General features: G+C 40.3%; 2 pseudogenes; one reads left to right on the plus strand and one right to left on the minus strand.

The window, feature by feature from the left end:
- LOC117203463 (NADH-ubiquinone oxidoreductase chain 5-like) overlaps positions 1-11,376 on the plus strand; it is a 35,196-nt pseudogene extending 23,820 nt beyond the window's left edge.
- A 34-nt stretch (positions 11,377-11,410) lies between these two features.
- LOC101287656 (microtubule-associated protein 1S-like) lies at positions 11,411-16,861 on the minus strand (annotated as a pseudogene).
- Between the last annotated feature and the right edge of the window lie 4,349 nt (positions 16,862-21,210).

Below are 21,210 nucleotides of genomic sequence, written 5' to 3' on the forward strand. Positions count from 1 at the left end.
TGGTCATGCAATTTACTTGTATTTTTAGGATCTTATCAAGGCTAATCTCATATACCCTGCTTCTAATTAATGACAGAAGAGTGCTGCCTTATATACCCCTGTTTAGAGCCTGGTGAACCAGATAATACCCAGTTTATAGTGGGCAGTTCAGATACTCAAGGATCAAGCATTGCTTTTTACCCGGGCCCACAAGAAAATTGGGAACTGTTTTTAGAGATGGTGGTTGTTTGTATAAGGCGTCATAGTTTTCCCCATAAACCCTCAGGATGTGCCCTAGAAGTCCCTACTGGAGCATGTCAGAACCTCCACAGAGCATCCCAATCTGTGATAGACATTTGGACAGCCATTGAATCTTCTGTCATAAAACCCAAGTGGAAGAGCCTTGAGCGCCACTATTTTGGTAGCCTTGCAAAGTTACTCAGTAAATACTCAAAACAGCACACTGCAATGTGGTATTATTTACCTCAACAATGCAAAGATGAACACAAAGCATTGCACCTCTTTCATAGTGGTGAATAGTGCAAGATGCAGCAACTTGTCTTTTTTATTATGTAAAAGATGCCCCAGAAGATTAGACTCCTCAACTCCACCAAGATGCCAGACCCTTGAGTTTTTACGTGGCTTATCCCCTACCTTCTCACACACATGTGATTTTCAAAGGCTGTGATTCTCAAACTTTAGCACTCATCAGAACTACCCTTAGGGCTTGTTAAAACACAGACTGATCCACCTACTGATTCTGTATGTTTGGGGTGGGTCTGAGGCTGAAGAATTTTTATAACATCCCCAGGTGGTGTTGATACTGCTGGTCCAAGGATCACACTTTGTGAACCACTTTCTTAAGTCACTGCTTCCTGATCACCAGGATCGATCAGCTTGTTATGATCTATGCAATGGATCTTATGTTCCAGAGAATGTTGAGATAATCAAGGTCTCTGTAGACTAGATTATGATCAAGAGAACATAACAATTAACAAAGTCCTAAGTGAAGATGTACTTTTGTTCTTGCCAGATAGAAGCAAAATGTTCTTTGTAAATTGTATAGAAAAGAAAAAAATTGCCAGATCAATAACTATATACCACGTGCAAAAAAGTTATATTGTTTTGCTCCACAACTTATATTTATAATTAGAATTATTTATAACCTAATTACTAAACAAAACCCTACATTCTCCAAGATCCACCTGCATTTTTCACAAAAGACAATATTAATTAGGTTGGTGACAAGGATGAATACTTCTGAATTTTTTAAATGTTTGATAGGGACATTAATCTCTGTGATTGCTCCCATGAATGAGATATTGCTTTCAGTTTGTATTTTGGTAGGGATGAGAAGTTTCAAGGGCTTCCACTTGGTCCTGCCTACAATAATAGCCCTCAATCCACAGTTCATGAGTCCATGGTGGGGATTCTATTTATTGCCAAAAATGTCATTTCAACTTGTATTTGAGAGCTGTGAAATCACAACAACATGGGTCCACGGACCTATTAAACCCACTGTGACATGTAGTAAAACCAAAACTCCATACACTTTTAGTTGGATTAAAATGATATTTGACATCATCAGGGAATAGCAATTCAGAAATATTGATTTATGATGTTCTAAAAGTCTGGGTATTCCCCTTTCCTCAAGTACATAGCCATCCTGGTAGATAGATTCAGATCCCTCTGGGAAAGAATTTGAAGAGGATTACAGTATTTACTTATTACAGTGTCCCAGGGGCCTTCTTCAAAGATACCTAACTTTCCCTTCATTTAGGTGGGTCTGGGTCTTTGAACTGCCTCATGTCTGGAAACTGGATGAGAAAGTATGACTACCTTTTGTGCAGATTCGAACCAGTCTTTTCTCCCCAGTCTTAGGGTTTCACTAATTATAAGATAAGCTGCCAATATATTTTACACTCAAAGACTTTGTAAAAAATTAGCTATTGCTAAGAAACTTTGCAAGCTGAAACTGTCACTGTAGCCCCAACTTAAAATATACCTAAAACTAAACACTGCTATATGGCCTCTGCCTTGGCCTTTTGGGATCTCATCAATACTACTGAACAAGAGGGTCCATTATATTCAGTCCTTCTTGGGGTACCCACTGAAAAGCCATTTCTATACATATTCTCTAGTTCTTGTTTTTTCCAGTATAAGCTGGCAAAATGTTATCATTCCTTTAATGTGAATCCCTTGGAACACTCTGGGACTTCTAATTATGAGTCTAGAGACAGATGAGTGTGAAAGTGAAAGAGAAAGAGAAAGGCTGTTCACGGCAATGAAGACCAACCCAGACAAAAATTTTTTTAAAAATTAAAAAGGGCTTCCCTGGTGGCGCAGTGCTTGAGAGTCTGCTTGCCAATGCAAGGAACACAGGTTCGTGCCCTCGTCCGGGAGGATCCCACATGCCGCGGAGCGGCTGGGCCGGTGAGCCATGGCCACTGAGCCTGCGCATTCGGAGCCTGTGCTCCGCAACAGGAGAGGTCACAACAGTGAGAGGCCCGTGTACCGAAAAAAAAAAAAAAAAGGAGCTTCCCTGATGGCGCAGTGGTTGAGAGTCCGCCTGCCAATGCAGGAGACACGGGTTCATGCCCCGGTCCAGGAAGATCCCACATGCCGCGGAGCGGCTGGGCCCGTGAGCCATGGCTGTTGAGCCTGCGTGTCTAGAGCCTGTGCTCCACAACGGGAGAGGCCACAACAGTGCGAGGCCCACATACCGCAAAATAAATAAATAAAAGTTTAAAAAATATTTTAAGCAAATGAAAATTAAAATACAACCTATCAAAATTTGTAGGATGCAATGGAAACAGTGTTTAGATGCAAACTGATAATACTGGATACATACATTAGGAAAGATGAAAGATTTAAAATGAATAATCTAAGTTTTCACCTTCAGAAACTAGAAAAAGAAGAAAATTTAATCTTAAAGAAGCAGAAGAAATCATAAAAATAAGAACAGAAATCAATAAAATTCAAAACAGGAAAGCAACAGAGAAAATAAAACCAAAAGCTGTTTTTTTGGGGAAAAATCAATAAAAATGATAAACCTGTAGGCAGGCTAGCCAAGAAAAGGAGAACACAGAATGCAAATGCCAATATCAGAAATTAGAGTGGGGTCATCACTACTAATTTCACAGACATTCATGGATAATACGCACTTTAAATAAATATGATTATATTTGTCAATTATTCCACAATAAAGTTTTTTTTAGAAGATAGTAAAGGAATACTGTGAACAACTCTATGACACAAATTTGATAACAAGTGAAATGGACCAATTCCTCGAAAGACACAAATTACCAAATTCACACAGATGTCAACAAAGCCAAAATCTAACAATAGCCTGAACACAATGGTCTTGCTCTGACTTCAGCCCTGTCATATGCCCTTAACCTCCACATCCTGGGAACTTCCTGTGTGTGGTCTGGCCTGCACCCTCTCCCCTGTTCCTCCTTCCCTGGTTTCCCCTCAGATCTCAATAGTCCTGGTTCTTCTCTTTCTCCCTACTTCTCCTGCCACCCACTGTCCTGGCACAGAGCACATCATCCAGATGTGTTGTCTTCCCCATTTCAAACATCCAGATATCTGGATACCATACAATGAACTGAATTTTTCATTTTCCTTCCAAGGGGTGGTAGCCTGTGATCCAGACAGAGTCTGTTTTGTCTGATTCAGCTCTGGAATTGTCTAATTATCTATAAAGAGGAATAAAACAGACATGAGGGTGAGGGAATCCAGTGGGTTTAAAGAGATCATCCTAATCTTGATCTTTGCAGTCAATGTTACTGTGGTAAGTAACATGTGCAAAATCTGTATCTCCCTACTAACATGTCTTTTGTTTAGAAACTCAGCCTTTGAGGGGGTGAGGTCAGGGAACAGTCACAGAATTGTTTCTCCTTGTAATATGCTAAGAACTTCTATCCCAGAGAGGGGTAGGAAGATAAACTTCCTCTTTAAAAGCTATTAAACATATCCCTGGAAAAAGCAGAAACTTGGACTGAATGAGACAATGCAATGGAATTCCATATTCTTTGATGACTGGGAAAATACCGATTCTGAATATAGGCAATGGGTCACATTGTTTCCATTTGACTCTTCCAAAGATGCCACCACCATATTTGGGAATTGGGAACTGGAAATGAGAATTTAGAAAAATATGATCTGGAAATTACAAGTAAGAAATTATTCACAAATTGAAAATAAATAATCCTAAGAAATATATGCAAGCTTTATGAACATTAGCTTAATTCAATTCCTTGATATTTATTAAATATCAACAATACAATGACCAAAACTTATCTCAGTTCTTCCTCCAAAAATCAATTAATAAATAACCCTACAAACAACAAACCCACAAAGCACTAAAACAATTCTTGATACGAAATTTACAGAGATTTTTGGTTTTTCCAACCAGAGCTTCCAGGGAAAGGCTTCTAATTTAATTCTAGAGCAATTATTTATTGTTTTTAACTATGAGATAATCAAATATTGCCTTATGTAGGTAGATATTGCTTCTAGGTGATTTTATCCTTAACATTACAAAACAATGACTACAAGCTAAATCCGAAACCTCTGACATTTGAGTTTAAGGTAAGGACAGCTGACATGCACCATTTCAAGTATGATTCACTATAAATAAAGATCATGATGCCCAGAATTTGGAGGCAACTACAAAGTCCCTGAACTACATAGGTTTCTGTTTCCTTTTAAAATTTTTTATTTATTTTTTATTAAGCTAAAAAACACAACAAAAATTTACTCTCCAAACAATTTTTAAGTGTACGTTACTCTCTTAACTATGCACATTGTGGTACAGCAGATCTCTAGAACTTTTTCACCTTGCGTGACTGAAACTATCCCATTGAACAACTTCCTGTTTCCCCCTCCCCCCAGGCCCTGGCAACCACCATTCTTCTTTCTGCTTCCATGAGTTTGATTACTTTAAATCCATCACACAAGTGGACATAGGTCTCTTTTTGTAATTTCTTACTATGTCATGATGACCAATATTTAACACATACCCATTATGGTATAGTTTTATCATACAGTTGTAGTGGGCATGATGGACTGTTTTGCTCAACTTTATTTCTTGTTGGTTGTGTCTTCTTGGACTATAGACAGTGGAAAACTAAAATTAAGATTTCCCACACCCACAGCTGAGTTCTAGTTGTGATTTTGCTTCTGCCGCTTAGATCCATTCATGTAAGATTTGGAAGCAGAAGTGAGACAGGGGCTGTGTTTCCAGCAGGCAAAGATACTGGAGACTTAGACTTGTCTGCAATGGCAAAGCAGGGTCCAGTCATTTTCTTTGTGGGTGTTGAAAGGCAGTGTGGTAGTACCGGTGGCAACTGGAATCCATGTTCCAGCATCCGGTTACCAACTTTGTTGTGGTCAAGAGGCAGTTGGAGCTTCCTGATCCTGATTGCAACTACAGCAGACTGTTCTTGAATTCACCAATTCTAGTCGTCCCTCCTGACCCTCCAACTTCCTGACTCCACGGTCAGGACAGCTGTTTCACTGGCAGTTTTGTTTAGCTATTTTATTCTAGGAGTCTTTCACAGAGATGCAGCCTCATGTAATTCTTTGTAGCAAACCACTTTTCACTTCAAATTACCAAAGTGTTCCTCATTCCTCCAAATGGCCCTTGGCCGATTCACCAACTAGAGGATGATAGCATGTTTTAACTAGATTCCAGCTTTAAAGCCCCTCCCTCTGCCCTCAGTTTATTAGATGCTTTTGGCTTTAATTAAAGCCAAGTAGAGATGGAAACTCAAGACCAGTCATTTTAATGCTAGTCTTCCCAATTGCTCTGATTACATTACTGCAGCAAAATGATCAACTAGCATTTCAATATTTCTTCATTATAATTTTGAAATAATATACCAATACCATAATTTTATTTTAAAAGTATTTAGAATTCACAATATTTTTAAACCAACGAAACTTAAAAATGTAATAGCTTTTAAATAAAAAACTGTCTAAAATTTAACTTAGTGTGTGTGTAAATATTAAGCACATATTCTAACTCTGAATTAACTATTAGATTATTAAATTAATGCAAAAAGTATTATCAAGTTAGCAAGCTAAATACTAATGTAAGATAAAGATAACACAATAAATAGTAGAAACTTTAAAACAAAACGTTATTTCAGCTATTTTTTTAAAAATTAGCCTTTTTGTGATTTATAAGAAATATACATATTTGATACAAACAGCTCATGTAACTCAACAACAAAAAAACAAACAACCCAATTGAAAAATGGGAAGAAGATCTAAATAGACATTTCTCCAAAGAAGGCATACAGAATATGGTACATATTCATGGTACATACTAATAAGTACCAGCCTATTCACAGCCCTCATCACATTCACCATCCTCACTCCATTAACCATCCTTGAATTCGCTGTCGCCTTAATTCAAGCCTACGTATTCACTCTACTAGTAAGCTTATACTTGCATGACAACACATAATGACCCACCAAACCCACTCATATCACATAGTAAATCCCAGTCCTTGACCCTTACAGGAGCTCTCTCAGCACTTCTTATAACATCAGGCCTAATCATATGATTCCACTTCAACTCAATAATCCTACTAACTTTAAGTTTACTAACAAACATTCTAACAATATACCAATGATGACGAGATATTATCCGAGAAAGCACTTTCCAAGGCCACCACACACCAACCGTCCAAAAAGGACTTCATATGGAATAATCTTATTTATCCTATCAGAAGTCCTATTTTTTACAGGCTTCTTCTGAGCCTTTTACCACTCAAGCCTTGCCCCCACTCCTGAACTAGGCGGATGCTGACCACCAACAGGTATCCACCCCTTAAATCCCCTAGAAGTCCCACTTCTCAGTACCTCTGTATTATTAGCCTCTGGCGTATCTATCACCTGAGCCCATCACAGTCTCATAGAAGGAAACCGCAAACACATACTTCAAGCTCTTTTCATCACAGTCATGCTCGGCCTTTATTTTACCCTACTCCAAGCATCAGAATACTATGAAGCCCCATTCACAATCTCAGACGGCATCTACGGATCCACTTTCTTTGTGGCCACAGGCTTCCATGGACTACACGTTATCATCGGATCCACCTTCCTCATTGTTTGCTTTATACGCCAAATAAAATTCCACTTTACATCAAGCCACCACTTTGGCTTCGAAGCCGCTGCTTGATACTGACATTTTGTAGACGTTGTATGGCTATTTCTCTATGTATCTATCTGTTGATGAGGTTCATAGTCCTTTTAGTATTAACAAGTACAACTGACTTCCAATCAGTTAGTTTCGGTACACCCCGAAAAAGAACTATAAATCTCCTACTAACACTATTAACAAATACAACTCTAGCCTTACTACTCGTATTTATCGCTTTTTGACTCCCTCAGCTAAATGTATACGCGGAAAAAACAAGTCCCTACGAATGTGGTTTTGACCCAATAGGGTCCGCTCGCCTACCCTTCTCCATAAAATTCTTCCTGGTAGCAATTACTTTCCTCCTCTTTGACCTAGAAATCGCCCTCCTACTCCCTCTACCCTGATCAACCCAAACAAATAACCTAAAAATAATACTATGACCCTATTCTTAATCTCCCTACTAGCAGCTAGCCTAGCCTATGAATGAACCCAAAAGGGCTTAGAATGAGATAAATATGGTACTTAGTTTAAAATAAAACAAGCGATTTCGACCCACTAGACTGTGATCCAAACTCACAAATACCAAGTGTCTCTAATCCATATAAATATCCTAATAGCCTTCACCATATCCCTCACAGGGTTATTAATATACCGATCCCACCTAATATCCGCGTTACTCTGCTTAGAAGGCATAATACTATCACTATTCATTCTAGCAGCCCTCACAATCCTAAACTCACACTTCACTCTAGCCAGCATGATACCAATTACCTCCTAGTATTTGCAGCTGTGAAGCAGCTATCGGACTAGCCCTATTAAGTCATAATCTCCAACACATAGGGCACTGACTAGGTACAAAACCTTAACCTCCTCCAATGCTAAAATTCATTATTCCTACCATCATACTGATACCCCTAATTTGATTATCAAAAAACAGCTCTATCTGAATTAATACCACAACCCACAGTTTACTAATCAGCTTTACAAGCCTACTCCTACTTAATCAATTCAACGATAACAGTCTCAATTACTCTCTGATATTCTTCTCTGACCCCCCTTTCTATACCACTCTTAATCCTGACAATATGACTCCTTCCCTTAATACTAATAGCAAGCCAATCCCACCTTCTCAAAGAATCACTTGTCCGAAAAAAACTTTACATTACGATACTAATTATATTACAAACTCTTCTAATTATAACATTCACCGCCACAGAACTAATCCTATTCTACATCATATTGGAAGCTACACTAATCCCCACTCTCATCATTATCACCTGATGAGGTAACCAAACAGAACGACTCAATGCAGGACTCTACTTCCTATTCTACATGCTCATAGGATCGTTCCCCTTGCTAGTAGCACTAACATACTTACAAAACACAACAGGATCTCTAAACTTTCTACTATTACAACACTGAGCCCAACCACTACCCACTTCCTGATCTAATATCCTCATATGGCTAGCCTGCAGAATAGCTTTTCTAGTAAAAATACCCCTTTACGGTCTACACCTTTGATTACCCAAAGCACACGTAGAAGCCCCCATCGCAGGTTCAATAGTCCCTGCAGCTGTATTACTAAAACTCGGAGGCTACGGCATGCTACGAATTACATCAATTCTTAACCCTCTAACAGAACATATAGCTTACCCCTTCCTCATGCTATCCTTATGAGGAGTAATTATAACCAGCTCCATCTGTTTACGTCAAACAGACCTAAAATCACTCATCGCATACTCCTCAGTCAGCCACATAGCACTCGTTATCGCAGCTCTCCTCATCCAAACCCCTTGAAGCTACATAGGAGCTACCGCTCTAATAGTCGCCCACGGCCTTACATCCTCTATACTGTTCTGTCTAGCAAACTCGAACTATGAACGAATCCACAGCCGAACCATAATCCTAGCACGAGGCCTACAAATCTTTCTCCCACTAGTAACGACCTGATGAGTACTAGCAAGCCTAACAAACCTTGCTCTACCCCCCACCATCCACCTGATCGGAGAACTACTTGTAGTTATATCAGCTTTCTCATGATCAAACCTCACTATTATCCTAATAGGAACAAATATTGTAATCACAGCCCTTTACTCCCTATACATGTTAATCACAACACAACGCGGCAAACATACTCATCATATTAACAACCTCACCCCCTCTTTCACACGAGAACACGCCTTAACAGCCCTACACATAGCCCTTACTACTCTTATCATTAAGTCCCAAAATCATCTTAGGCCCCCTTTATTGTAAGTATAGTTTAAAAAGAACACTAGTTTGTGAAGCTAGTAATAGAAGATCAGAACTTCTTACTTACCGAAAAAGTACTGCAAGAACTGCTAATTCATGCCCCCCACATCTAACAGTGTGGCTTTTTCAAACTTTTAAAGGATAACAGTTATCCATTGGTCTTAGGAACCAAAAAATTGGTGCAACTCCAAATAAAAGTAATAAACCTATTTACTTCCTCTGCTTTACTCACATTACTGATATTAACTGCCCCCATTGTAATATCTAACACAAACCTCTACAAAAGAGACAAGTACCAACACTATGTAAAAAATATTACCCTTTCCGCCTTCATCACTAGCCTGATCCCAATAATATTTATTCACACAAACCAAGAAGCACTCATTTCAAACTGACACTGAATTACCATCCAAACCCTTAAACTATCACTTAGCTTCAAAATAGACTACTTCTCACTCATATTTATACCTGTAGCACTATTTATTACATGATCTATCATGGAATTCTCAATATGATATATACGCTCTGACCCCCACATCAACCAATTCCTCAAATACCTACTTATCTTCCTCATCACTATACTCATCCTCGTCACAGCTAATAATCTTTTCCAACTATTCACTGGGTGAGAAGGAGTAGGTATTATATCCTTGCTAATTGGCTGATGATTCGGACAGACAGACGCTAATATAGCTGCCCTCCAAGCAATCTTATATAATCGCATCGGAGACATTGGATTCCTCATGTCAATAGCATGATTCTTATTTAACATAAACGCATGAGACTTACAACAATTTTCATACTCAACCAAAACTCCTCAAATCTTCCCCTCGTAGGACTTGTACTAGCCGCAGCTGGAAAATCAGCCCAATTTGGACTACACCCGACTCCCTTCAGCAATAGAAGGTCCCACCCCTGTCTCGGCCTTACTCCATTCAAGCACAATAGTCGTAGCAGGGATTTTCCTACTTATCCGTTTCTACCCTTTAATAGAAAATAATAAACTCATTCAAACAGTAACTCTTTCTCTAGGTGCCCTCACTACTTTGTTCACAGCCATTTGTGCCCTCACCCAAAATGACATCAAAAAAATTATTGCTTTCTCCACCTCCAGCCAACTTGGCCTAATAATAGTAACAATCAGTCTTAACCAACCTCACCTAGCATGCCTACGCATTTGCACACACGCCTTCTTCAAAGCCATATTATTCTTATGCTCCGGCTCCATCATGCATAACCTAAACAACAAGACATTCGAAAAATAGGAGGGCTATACAAAACTCTTCCCTTCACCACAACCGCCCTTATCATCGCACTTACAGGAATACCATTCCTCACAGGGTTCTACTCCAAGGACCCTATCATCGAAGCCGCCACTTCGTCTTATACCAACGCCTGAGCCCTACTACTAACCTTAACCGCTAACTCCCTCACAGCTATTTACAGCACTCGCATTATCTTCTTTACTCCACTAGGACAACCTCGCTTCCCTCCCCTCATAAACATTAATGAAAACAACCCTATATTAATTAACCCTATCAAACGCCTATTAATTGGAAGTATCTTTGCCGGATTTATCCTCTCCAACAATAACCACCCCCTTAATAACTATACCCTTACACCTAAAACTAACAGCTCTCACAATAACAACCTTAGGCTTTATTCTCGCATTCGAAATTAACATCTACACACAAAACCTAAAATACCTATATCCATCAAACTCCACTAAATTTTCCACTTTGTTAGGATATTTCCCCACAATTAGACATCGCCTACCCCCTCACCTAAACCTAATAATAAGCCCCAAACTAGCAACTTCCTTACTAGACCTAACCTGAATAGAAACCATCTTACCAAAAACTACAGCCTCCATTCAACTAAAGGCTTCCACACTAACCTCAAACCAAAAAGCCCTTATCAAGCTCTACTTCCTGTCTTTTCTCATCACTACTACCCTTAGCATAATCTTATTTAATTACCCCGAGTAATCTCCATAATAACTACAACACCAATAAACAATGATCAACCTGTAACAATAACCAATCAAGTACCATAGCTATATAAAGCAGCAATTCCTATAGCCTCCTCACTAAAAAACCCAGAATCCCCTGTATCATAAATAACCCAATCCCCAACCCATTAAATTTAAATACAATATTCACCTTCTCACTCTCTAAAACGTACAATACCACTAAAAACTCCGTCATTAAACCTAAAAGAAATCCCCCTAACACAACTTTATTAGAAACCCAAACCTCAGGATATTGCTCAGTGGCTATAGCTGTAGTATAACCAAATACAACTAACATTCCTCCCAAATAAATCAAAAATACTATTAATCCTAAAAATGAACCACCAAAACTGAAAACAATCCCGCACCCTATGGCACCACCCACAATCAACCCTAAACCCCCATAAATAGGTGAAGGCTTTGAAGAAACCCCCACAAGACTAATGACAAAAATAATGCTTATAATAAAAACAATGTATGTCATCATTATTCTCACATGGACTTCAACCATGACCAATGACCAACATTCGAAAAACACACCCACTAATAAAAATCCTCAATGATACATTTATTGATCTCCCCACCCCATCAAATATCTCTTCATGATGAAATTTTGGCTCCCTACTCGGTCTCTGCCTAATCATACAAATCTTAACAGGCCTATTCCTAGCAATACACTACACACCAGACACCTCAACTGCCTTCTCATCCATCACACACATCTGCCGAGACGTTAATTACGGCTGAATCATTCGATACCTACATGCAGACGGAGCCTCTATATTCTTCATCTGCCTTTACGCTCACATTGGACGTGGCCTATACTATGGCTCCCACGCCTTCCAAGAAACATGAAACATTGGTGTACTATTATTACTCACAGTTATAGTTACCGCATTCATAGGTTACGTCCTACCTTGAGGACAATTATCATTCTGAGGTGCAACCGTTATTACTAACCTCCTATCAGCAATCCCCTATATCGGGACTACTTTAGTAGAATGAACTTGAGGTGGGTTTTCCGTAGACAAAGCAACACTGACACGCTTCTTCGCCTTCCACTTTATCCTTCCATTTATCATTACAGCACTAGCAGCTGTCCACCTACCATTCCTTCACGAAATGGGATCTAATAATCCCACAGGAATTCCATCCAATATAGACAAAAACCCATTCCATTCCTGCTACACAATCAAAGACATTCTAGGTGCTTTATTACTAATCTTAACCCTACTCGCACTAACCCTGTTCACACCCGACCTACTAGGAGACCCTGACAACTACACCCCAGCAAACCCACTAAGCACCCCAGCACACAATAAACCAGAATGATACTTTCTATTTGCATACGCAATTCTACGATCAATCCCTAATAAACTAGGAGGAGTACTAGCACTACTACTTTCCATCCTCATCCTAATATTCATCCCAATACTCCAAACATCTAAGCAACGAAGCATAATATAACATGAAAAGATGCTCAACATCGCTAATTATTAGAGAAATGCAAATCAAAAGTACAATGAGCTACCACCTCACACCAGTCAGAATGGGCATCATTAAAAAGCCTACAGATAACAAATGCTGGAGAGGGTGTAGAAAAAAGGGAACCCTCCTACACCGTTGGTGGGAATGTAATTTGGTATAGCCACTGTGGAAAACAGTATGGAGGTTCCTCAGAAAACTAAAAATAGAATTACCATATGATCCAGCAATCCCACTCCTGGGCATATATCCGGACAAAACTCTAATTCAAAAAGACACATGCACCCGTTGTTCATAGCAGCACTATTTACAATAGCCAAGACATGGAAACAACCTAATCATCCATCGACAGATGAATGGATAAAGATGTCATACATATATGCAATGTAATATACTACTCAGCCATAGAAAAGAATGCAATAATGCCATTTGCAGCAACATGGATGGACCTAGAGATTATCATGCTAAGTAAAGTCAGTCAGAAAAAGACAAATACCATATGATATCACTTATATGTGGAATCTAACCTATGACACAAATGAACCTATCCAGGAAATAGAAACAGACTCACAGATATAGAGAATGGACTTGTGGTTGCCAAGTGGCAGGGAAGGTGGGGGAGGGACGGATTGGGAGTTTGGGGTTAGTAGATGCAAACCATTAAATATAGAATGGATGTACATTCTTTCTGATATTCTTTTCCATTATGTTTTATCACAGGATATTGGATATAGTTCCCTGTGCTATACAGTAGATCCTACTGTAGGTCCAATATCCTGTGATAAAACATAACGGAAAAGAATATGAAAAAGCATGTATATATACGTGTAACTGAATCACTTTGCTGTACACCAGAAACTAACACAACATTGTAAATCAACTATACTTCAATTAAAAAAAAAAGAAATATATATATTTGGTCATTCTCAGATGTATTTGGTCTTCTTCCACAGTTCCCGGCTCACAGCTCCCCAAACCCTTGGAATTTTCTGATCAGTAAGAGCAATGGGAGCATCTCTTGTTATATTTGGTCTCTTGTCCTAACTCCATGAAACACTTCAGGGCCAAAAAGTTGAAATGGGTGTCTTGTTTTTCATAACAAGCCCTTTCCATCACAACTGGGTTTTATGTTAATGAAGGTGACTTTGGATCCCACCCCAGGGTGTGGGGCCGGTTGCCAGGAGAACCAACCTCAAGATCAGAGGGTTGGAACTCTGAGTCCTGCCCCCTGATTTCTTGGGAAAGGAAAGGAGCTTGAGGTTGAATCAATTGCCATTGGCCAATGATTTAGTCAATCATGACTATGTAATGAAGCCTCCATAAAAGCCCCAAAGGACAGCTTTTTGGCCCTTTTTCAGAGAGCTTCCACATTGGGGAAACAGAACACTTCTGCATGCCACTTTTCAGGGCCCCAAGTTCCACGAGGACATAAGATCTCTTGTTCAGGACCTCGCCCTATGTATCTCTTCATCTGGTTGTTGATTTGTATCCTTTAGTATCCTTTTATAATAAATCAGTAATCTAGTGAGTAAATGGGTTTCCCTCAGTCTGTCAGCTGCTCTGGCAAATTAAACCCAAAGAGAGGGGTCACAGGAACCTCGATTTATAGCCAGTTAGTCAGAAGCACAGGCATCAACCTGGACTTATTATAGGCACCTGAAGTGGAGGGTGCTCAGGGGATGGAGCCCTTTACCTGTAGAATGTGATTCTATCTCTGGGTAGATAGTGTCAGAATTGAGGGAAATTGTATGACACCCAGCTGGTGTCCAAGAATTGGATCCAAGAATCCTTTTTCAGTATATGTGTGAGGCAGAGGGTGCCTGCACGACCAGCCCCAAAAGAAACCCTGCGCCCTGAGTCTCTAAGGAGCTTCCCTGACAGTGGGCATTTCCTGGTGTCAGAGAATCAAGCATGTGGTATGTGACTCCACTGAGAGAAGGCTCCAGAAGCCTGTGCCTGGTTACCCCCAGGGGCTTCTCCCCAAGCCTTTTTCCTTTGCTGATCCTGCTAAGTATCCTTTTGCTGTAATAAATTTAGCTGTGAGTATGACCACACACCGAGTACTCCTAGCCAATCATGGAACCTCGACACAAATGGGTTTCATAAAATATACTATTAAAATAAATTTCACCTGATTCTTTTTGCCAAACGCGGCTGCTGGAAAATTCATCATGATGGATGTGCTCATGTTATGTTTCCATTGACGTTACTGCTCCAGCACCTTGGAATGGCAAATGCTGAAGCAGTGAGGCCAGAGCTTCCATTTTATAGGAGAAACTGAGGCCCAGAAGGGGTGGTGGGTGTGGCTGTGACCACAGATCAAGGAGGGAACAGGAGGACGTGAGCAGGGAGCCTGCTGCAGGACTCCAGCCCCCAGGTACTTACCGGATGGACCTCGAGTGGTCGTCTTGAGGACTGAGGACTTTCTGGACAGGGGTGTCCGACTTCCTTTGTCACTGGACTCACTCCGGGCGCTGAGTGGCCACCTGGCCCAGTCCCCACTGGCCAGCCCCTTGATTTTGGCAGCGGTCGCTGGAGTGGTTTTCGGGGTGTCAGTGCCAGGGTTTGGGTGGGTGGGTGACTTCCGGGCATGGCCGAGGTGTTCTCTCAGCCGGGAGGCAGCGTCTAAGGGTCCACCATGCAGATACTAGGCTGCGTGGGCAGAGATGGGGCGATCTTGAGGGGTCAGGAGTGTATCCTCATCTGAGTCCGAGGTGCTGGGAGCGGCAGGCAAGGGGTCTGAGTTAAGACAGGGTGGGCAGGGACTTGCTGACAGACGTGGGTGATGTCTCCTGGACTCCTGGAGCGCCCGCCAGCTCCTGGGACCAAGCGCTGCTGTCGTTGGCGCTGCCAGGGGACACGTGTGCCAGAGCCATGGGCACGGCCTCCCGCTGCTCAAACTCACAGGATGACACCAGGCACAGGGCCACGTCGTGTGGGGAGGCCCTGGGCCGTGCTCGAGGGCCGCAGAGTGCGAGGTTCAGCCCGGCTTCACTCATGGCGGCAGGTGGTAGTGGTAGCACCTGCTCAAGGAAGACGAACAGGGACTCGTCCACCTCTGTGGAGCGTGGGGAGCCCACCTCGGCGGGCAGCAAGAGCGTGGTCACTGAGGGGGAGGCATCCGGCCTGGCCTCCCCACCCCGCAGCGTGCTCAGTGATAGTGGCCCGCAGTTCTCACCTGGCCCCTGGTGGGTCCCGACAGGCGAGAGTGTGCATGGCTGGGGCGTGCTGGCGGCCAACAGCAGCTGCAGGGTTTTCTCCTCCAAGACGCCATCCTCCTTCCACCCGGTCTCAGCCGCAGCTCCGGACTGCTCTCCTGCCTGCTCTCCTGCCTGCTCTCCTGCCTGGGCGTGGCCACCAGCTGCGGGTCCCGGAAGCTGCCGGCCACGGTGGGTGGTCTGGCGTCTCCGCACCGGAAGCGGAGGGGCGGGGGCTTCGGGACCCATTCTCTACGGTCGGGACACCTGGGCAGGTTTTATTAGGTGCTCTGCGGGGCTTGGGAGCCAGCTGGGCGTCTGCCTTCTTGCTGCCGACCACAGGGAGGCAGCCCGGCACCTCCTGTGGTCGGGGTCCTTTTTCACCAGGAGGTGGGCAGGAGTGAGGGGGCGGCTTCGAAAAATGCAGGCTTAAAAGACAGAGTGCAACAAGCACGCACGCATGGAGATGTCAGCTATTTTGTGCAAAATATTTTAAGCTTCAGTTAAGAATTCTGATTTTTTACCTATAAGTAGAATGTCGAGGAGACAGTGTTATGTCAATCCAAACTTGTAATTATACAATTGTATATACATATATAATAATTTTTTGAAGACTTTTACTTGGGGGGAAGGGATCAGAGACTGAAATCTTTACATGGATGTTCTTGTTTAAAGAAAGCTTTTCTAATCTGTCTTCCTCTTCCTTAGTTTCACTGTGTATAGATGGAGATTCTGATTTAGAATTACCTGTGTCAATTTTGATACTCTCATACTTTCCATGTTCGAAAGTCTTCTAACTAAAATAAAATTTATTCTTCCAGTAGAAGCTTTCTGGTACCCTAATATGGCCGCTTATTAAGCTCATACAAGCTGGAATGTGTCTAAACCTGTGGACTGCATATCGGCTTGGTCTTCATGCACACAAAAACTCAGTCATTTAACTTAATCTCAAGATGTTAAATTACTTGAATTTCAGATTTTTTTTAATAACAATTTATACCCACAAAAATACAGTTCTCCAACACATCTCCCACAAGGACTTCATTTCTCCCTGCGCCCCAAATGCATTTCTCTGCTCTACCTCTCTGTCACCCTCAATCCCACCCTCTACCCTTCCCGTTTGTCAAAGGATTGCACTCTCCTTCCTTATTGTAAAATTAGAAGCCTTCTAAGAAAAAACCTTGCATGATGATTTCTCATCACTCCAAACCCTTTCGTCTTCACGAGTTTCTTTTCTCCCCTTCCCGTTCCAGGGGAACAGGTGCTTTTCATCTCACCTGCTTCTAATTCTTCCTGTTTCCTGGGAAACTTATTCCGTTAATTATCCATCCCCCTTCCCAATTTTCCATCATTTCTAACTTCTTTCTCTCTGTTTCCAAATATGTCAGTTGTCCTCATATTTTTAAAATCACCGTTGATCCAGTTATCTCCTATCCATCTCTTGTTTCTTTTACACAAGCAGTAGAGTAAGTGGGTCCTGGCTAGATAGTCTGCTGCCCATCTTCCTGGGTTTGCAGCCCAGCTCCACCACCTGTTAGCTGTGTGACCACCAGCAAGTTACTTAATCTCTGAGTGTAAAATGCAGATGACCATACTGCTTTTATTAGCTCATTATTATTTTTTATTTTCAAAAAGATTAACCATATTTCCCCCTATCTTTTTTTCTGTGGCCTCTCTTCCCTACCAAGTGTAGAAGGTTGGAAATTTAAAGTCAAAACATAGATATGCAAAAATGCAACTTCATTTTCTCACAGGTGAATTTAACTTACTCATAAGCCCAGTTTCTACTCCATGAAATTAGCCCTTGGAGGAAAATGAGGAGCTGCTGATTTTAAAGGTTGTCTGGTGCATCAAAGCTCAATTTAAGCCTCTTCCATTGTATGTGCCTAATTACATCTAAGGGAAGAGAAGGACGCTCAGGGCAGTCCTATCAATACCCTTCTAGGTGAAAAAGAATGTGTAGCAGGTTTAGCCTTAGAATCAGAGACAGAAATTTTTATCTCTACAGCTCAATGTCAATTTCATTGACAAAGACAATGAGGTGTAGCCTGTGAGGGGATGCTTTTGATCACAGCATTATATCTGAGAAAGTAATTTTCCTGTGCAACTGCTGGGTGTATCTTTCCAAAGGATGGACAAGAGTAGGAACAATACTGTAAACAGTATTTCATTATTCTGAATTTTTTAGCTGACTCTTCTGCAATATTCTCCATTATGTGTTAACACTCATCTAGCAAAATACATACATATTTACTAAAACAAAAAGCTTAGAATTTTTTAATAAATATACTTTAATACATTGTGGTATAAGGAAGTCTTAACATCAAGTTCATTCTAAACAGTAGCTGCTAAATTGACCCACACCAAAAGAACAACAAAACATAATCTTGGAGAGTTAATCTCTGACTGCTCAACCTTTTCTCACGGTGGGGTGAGAAAGGATTAAAGACTGCATTCCTCAGACCCTGCTTTTTCTCATGTGTTGAATCTTGTCTCTCTTAGGATACTGGAGCAATGCCTACAATAGCCTGAATTGCAGGAGGTAAGGCAGCTTAAATCAGAGAGACCATTCTGATTAGATGAGACTTGTTGCAAAATTCACCAGGTTTCAATTAGACTGAGGTTCTAGAATGAAGGGGGGAGGTAATTAAGCAGCTTGTGGATGGAAGATTATTTCTACTCCAAGGAAAAATGTGCTTTGGGATTTTCTTCCCTCCTAAAGTCAGCCAAAACTCAGCTCCCCTCCCTCTTCACTTTCTCCTATTTACTGCCTAAAGGAAATAGTATTCACAAAGACCAATTACACAATTATTTAATTATTTGGATGGCCACCTTCCCTGAACAAAATGATAGTATCAGGTGCTCATCCAGAGTGCAGCTTATGCAAGAGTGAAGACATCTGGTCATTTGGGTCACCGTGACACAGAGCTCAGATGTGGGGATGGGTGTGTACTGTGACACCAAGCCTAATTGATGGTCAGCCATTAAACCACGGCCGATAAAAAAACATCATTTTATAGTTGAGTCATGACTATTGCATTTTCCTGTAGGCATTTGAAAAGAAATAAATGTGAAGTAATCTGTTCAGAACTACGGGAAATAAGTGAGCAATTCATCATGTACTAAAAATAATTGTCCCCTTTATTATTGAAAAAAATGTTCATTTCACTAAATATGTCTGCTAATTTCTCTGATAAATATTTTAATAAAGTAGATTTCGTAGAATCTTAATATATGACACAAATTCTCAAACCATCCATTAGCCAAGCTCATTTGTTTATTTATAGAAATACTAAAACATTTTCCATTACTAACAGAAGTTGGTAGGTCAAGACTATCCCTGCAGGCATGGCTAACACAAGATATCAGGAAGTATAGCCTACATATTACTTTTTTTAAGTTTTAAGTCAAGAAAATGCACAAATCATAAGTATACAGCTCAAAGAATTTTTACAGAAGGAAACATACCCGTCCAACTACCACACAGATCATGACACAGAACATTACCAGAATCCCAGGAACTTCCTTTGGGTCACATCTCCGTAACTACCACTTAGAAGGGAATTGCTCATCTAACTTCTATCACCACACTTTAGTTTTCACTGGTTTTGAACTTTAAGTGGAATCATACAAAGCGCATATACATGTGCTCTTATGTGTCTAATTTCTTTTACTCGATAGTTTGTGAGATTTATCTATGGTATCACAGTAGTTTTCATTGTTGCATAGCTCCCTTGTGGAAATATACCCAAATTTATTTATCCATTGGTGACATCTGAGTTGCTTTGGGCTGTTACAAACAATGATGCTCTGAACATTCTGGTACATGTCTTCTGGTATACATGCATAAGCATTTATCTTGGGAATAAACCTAGGAGAGAAATTGCTGAGTCATAGATTATGTGTACAGTTTTCCAAAGAGGTCTTGCAAATTTAAACTCCCACCATTAGAATACAGAAGTTCCAGTTGTTCTACATTCTCACCAACTCTTGGCATTGTCAGATTTTTAATTTTTGCCATTCTGGTAGATGAGTAGTATCTCATCATGTTTTAATTTATATTTCCCTGATGACTAAAAATTTGAGTGTCTTTCTTTAATGCTTATTGGTCATTTGGATATATTCCTTTGGGAAGTTCTGGTTCAAGACTTTTCCTACGTATTAATTAGAATGTCCTGTCTTTTATTGATTTGTCAGACTTAATTAAATAATCTGGGTGAGTCATCTATTGTATATAATATATAGCAAATTTCTTCCTCCACTCTGTGGATTGTCTTTCATTCTCGTCATGATAATTTTTTAAAAGAGGAGCTCTTAATTTTAATTAAATTAAATTTAGTAAACTTTTCTTTTATGATTATTGCTGCTTGCTCTCCGCTTGTGAAATCTTTGTTTAATAAATCTTTGCCTACCACAAGGTCATAAAGATATTTTCTCTCTTATATTATCTTCTAGAAGTTTTATTGTTTTATTTTTTCTATTTCACCTGCATTTGATTTTTGAGGCTTATATGAGGTGGGGATCAATGTCCATTTTTTCCCACATCGGTAGCTAGTTGATTGAGCACTATTTGGACCTGAAACCATCTACTGCAATAATATTTTGTTTTTAATCAGTTGACCAAATATGTGTGAATCTGTTTCTAAATTACTCATCCTACTTTATTGGCCTAGTTCTCTATCCTCGGGCCAGTATCCTACTCTTGATTATTATTACTTTTAGCAAGACTTGATATCTAGTAGTCTAAGTCCTCCAACTTTGTTCATCAAGGTTCCCATATCTATTCTCAATTCTTTGCTTTTTGATATGAATTTTAGGATCAGCTTTATATTTCCTAAAAAAAAGCCTACTGGAGTCTATAGATCAATATAGGGACAAATTATATCATTGTAATATTTAATAATTTTATCCATAAACACAAGTTATTATTCCATGTATTTAGGTCTTTAATTTCTCTCATTAATGTTTTAAGCTTTTGTATTCTTTTTTTTTTAAAGTATCATTAGACTTTAATACTTTTTTTTTCATGAAAGAATCAGCAATTGATTTGGGGTTTTTTCTGGCTCCAATCTCATTGCAGAGTTTGTTGGAACCATTTTCAAAACTGCTCAGCTTTGTAATTCAGAATG

Source organism: Orcinus orca, chromosome 1 (assembly GCF_937001465.1).
Source record: "Orcinus orca chromosome 1, mOrcOrc1.1, whole genome shotgun sequence".
NCBI lineage: Eukaryota > Metazoa > Chordata > Mammalia > Artiodactyla > Delphinidae > Orcinus > Orcinus orca.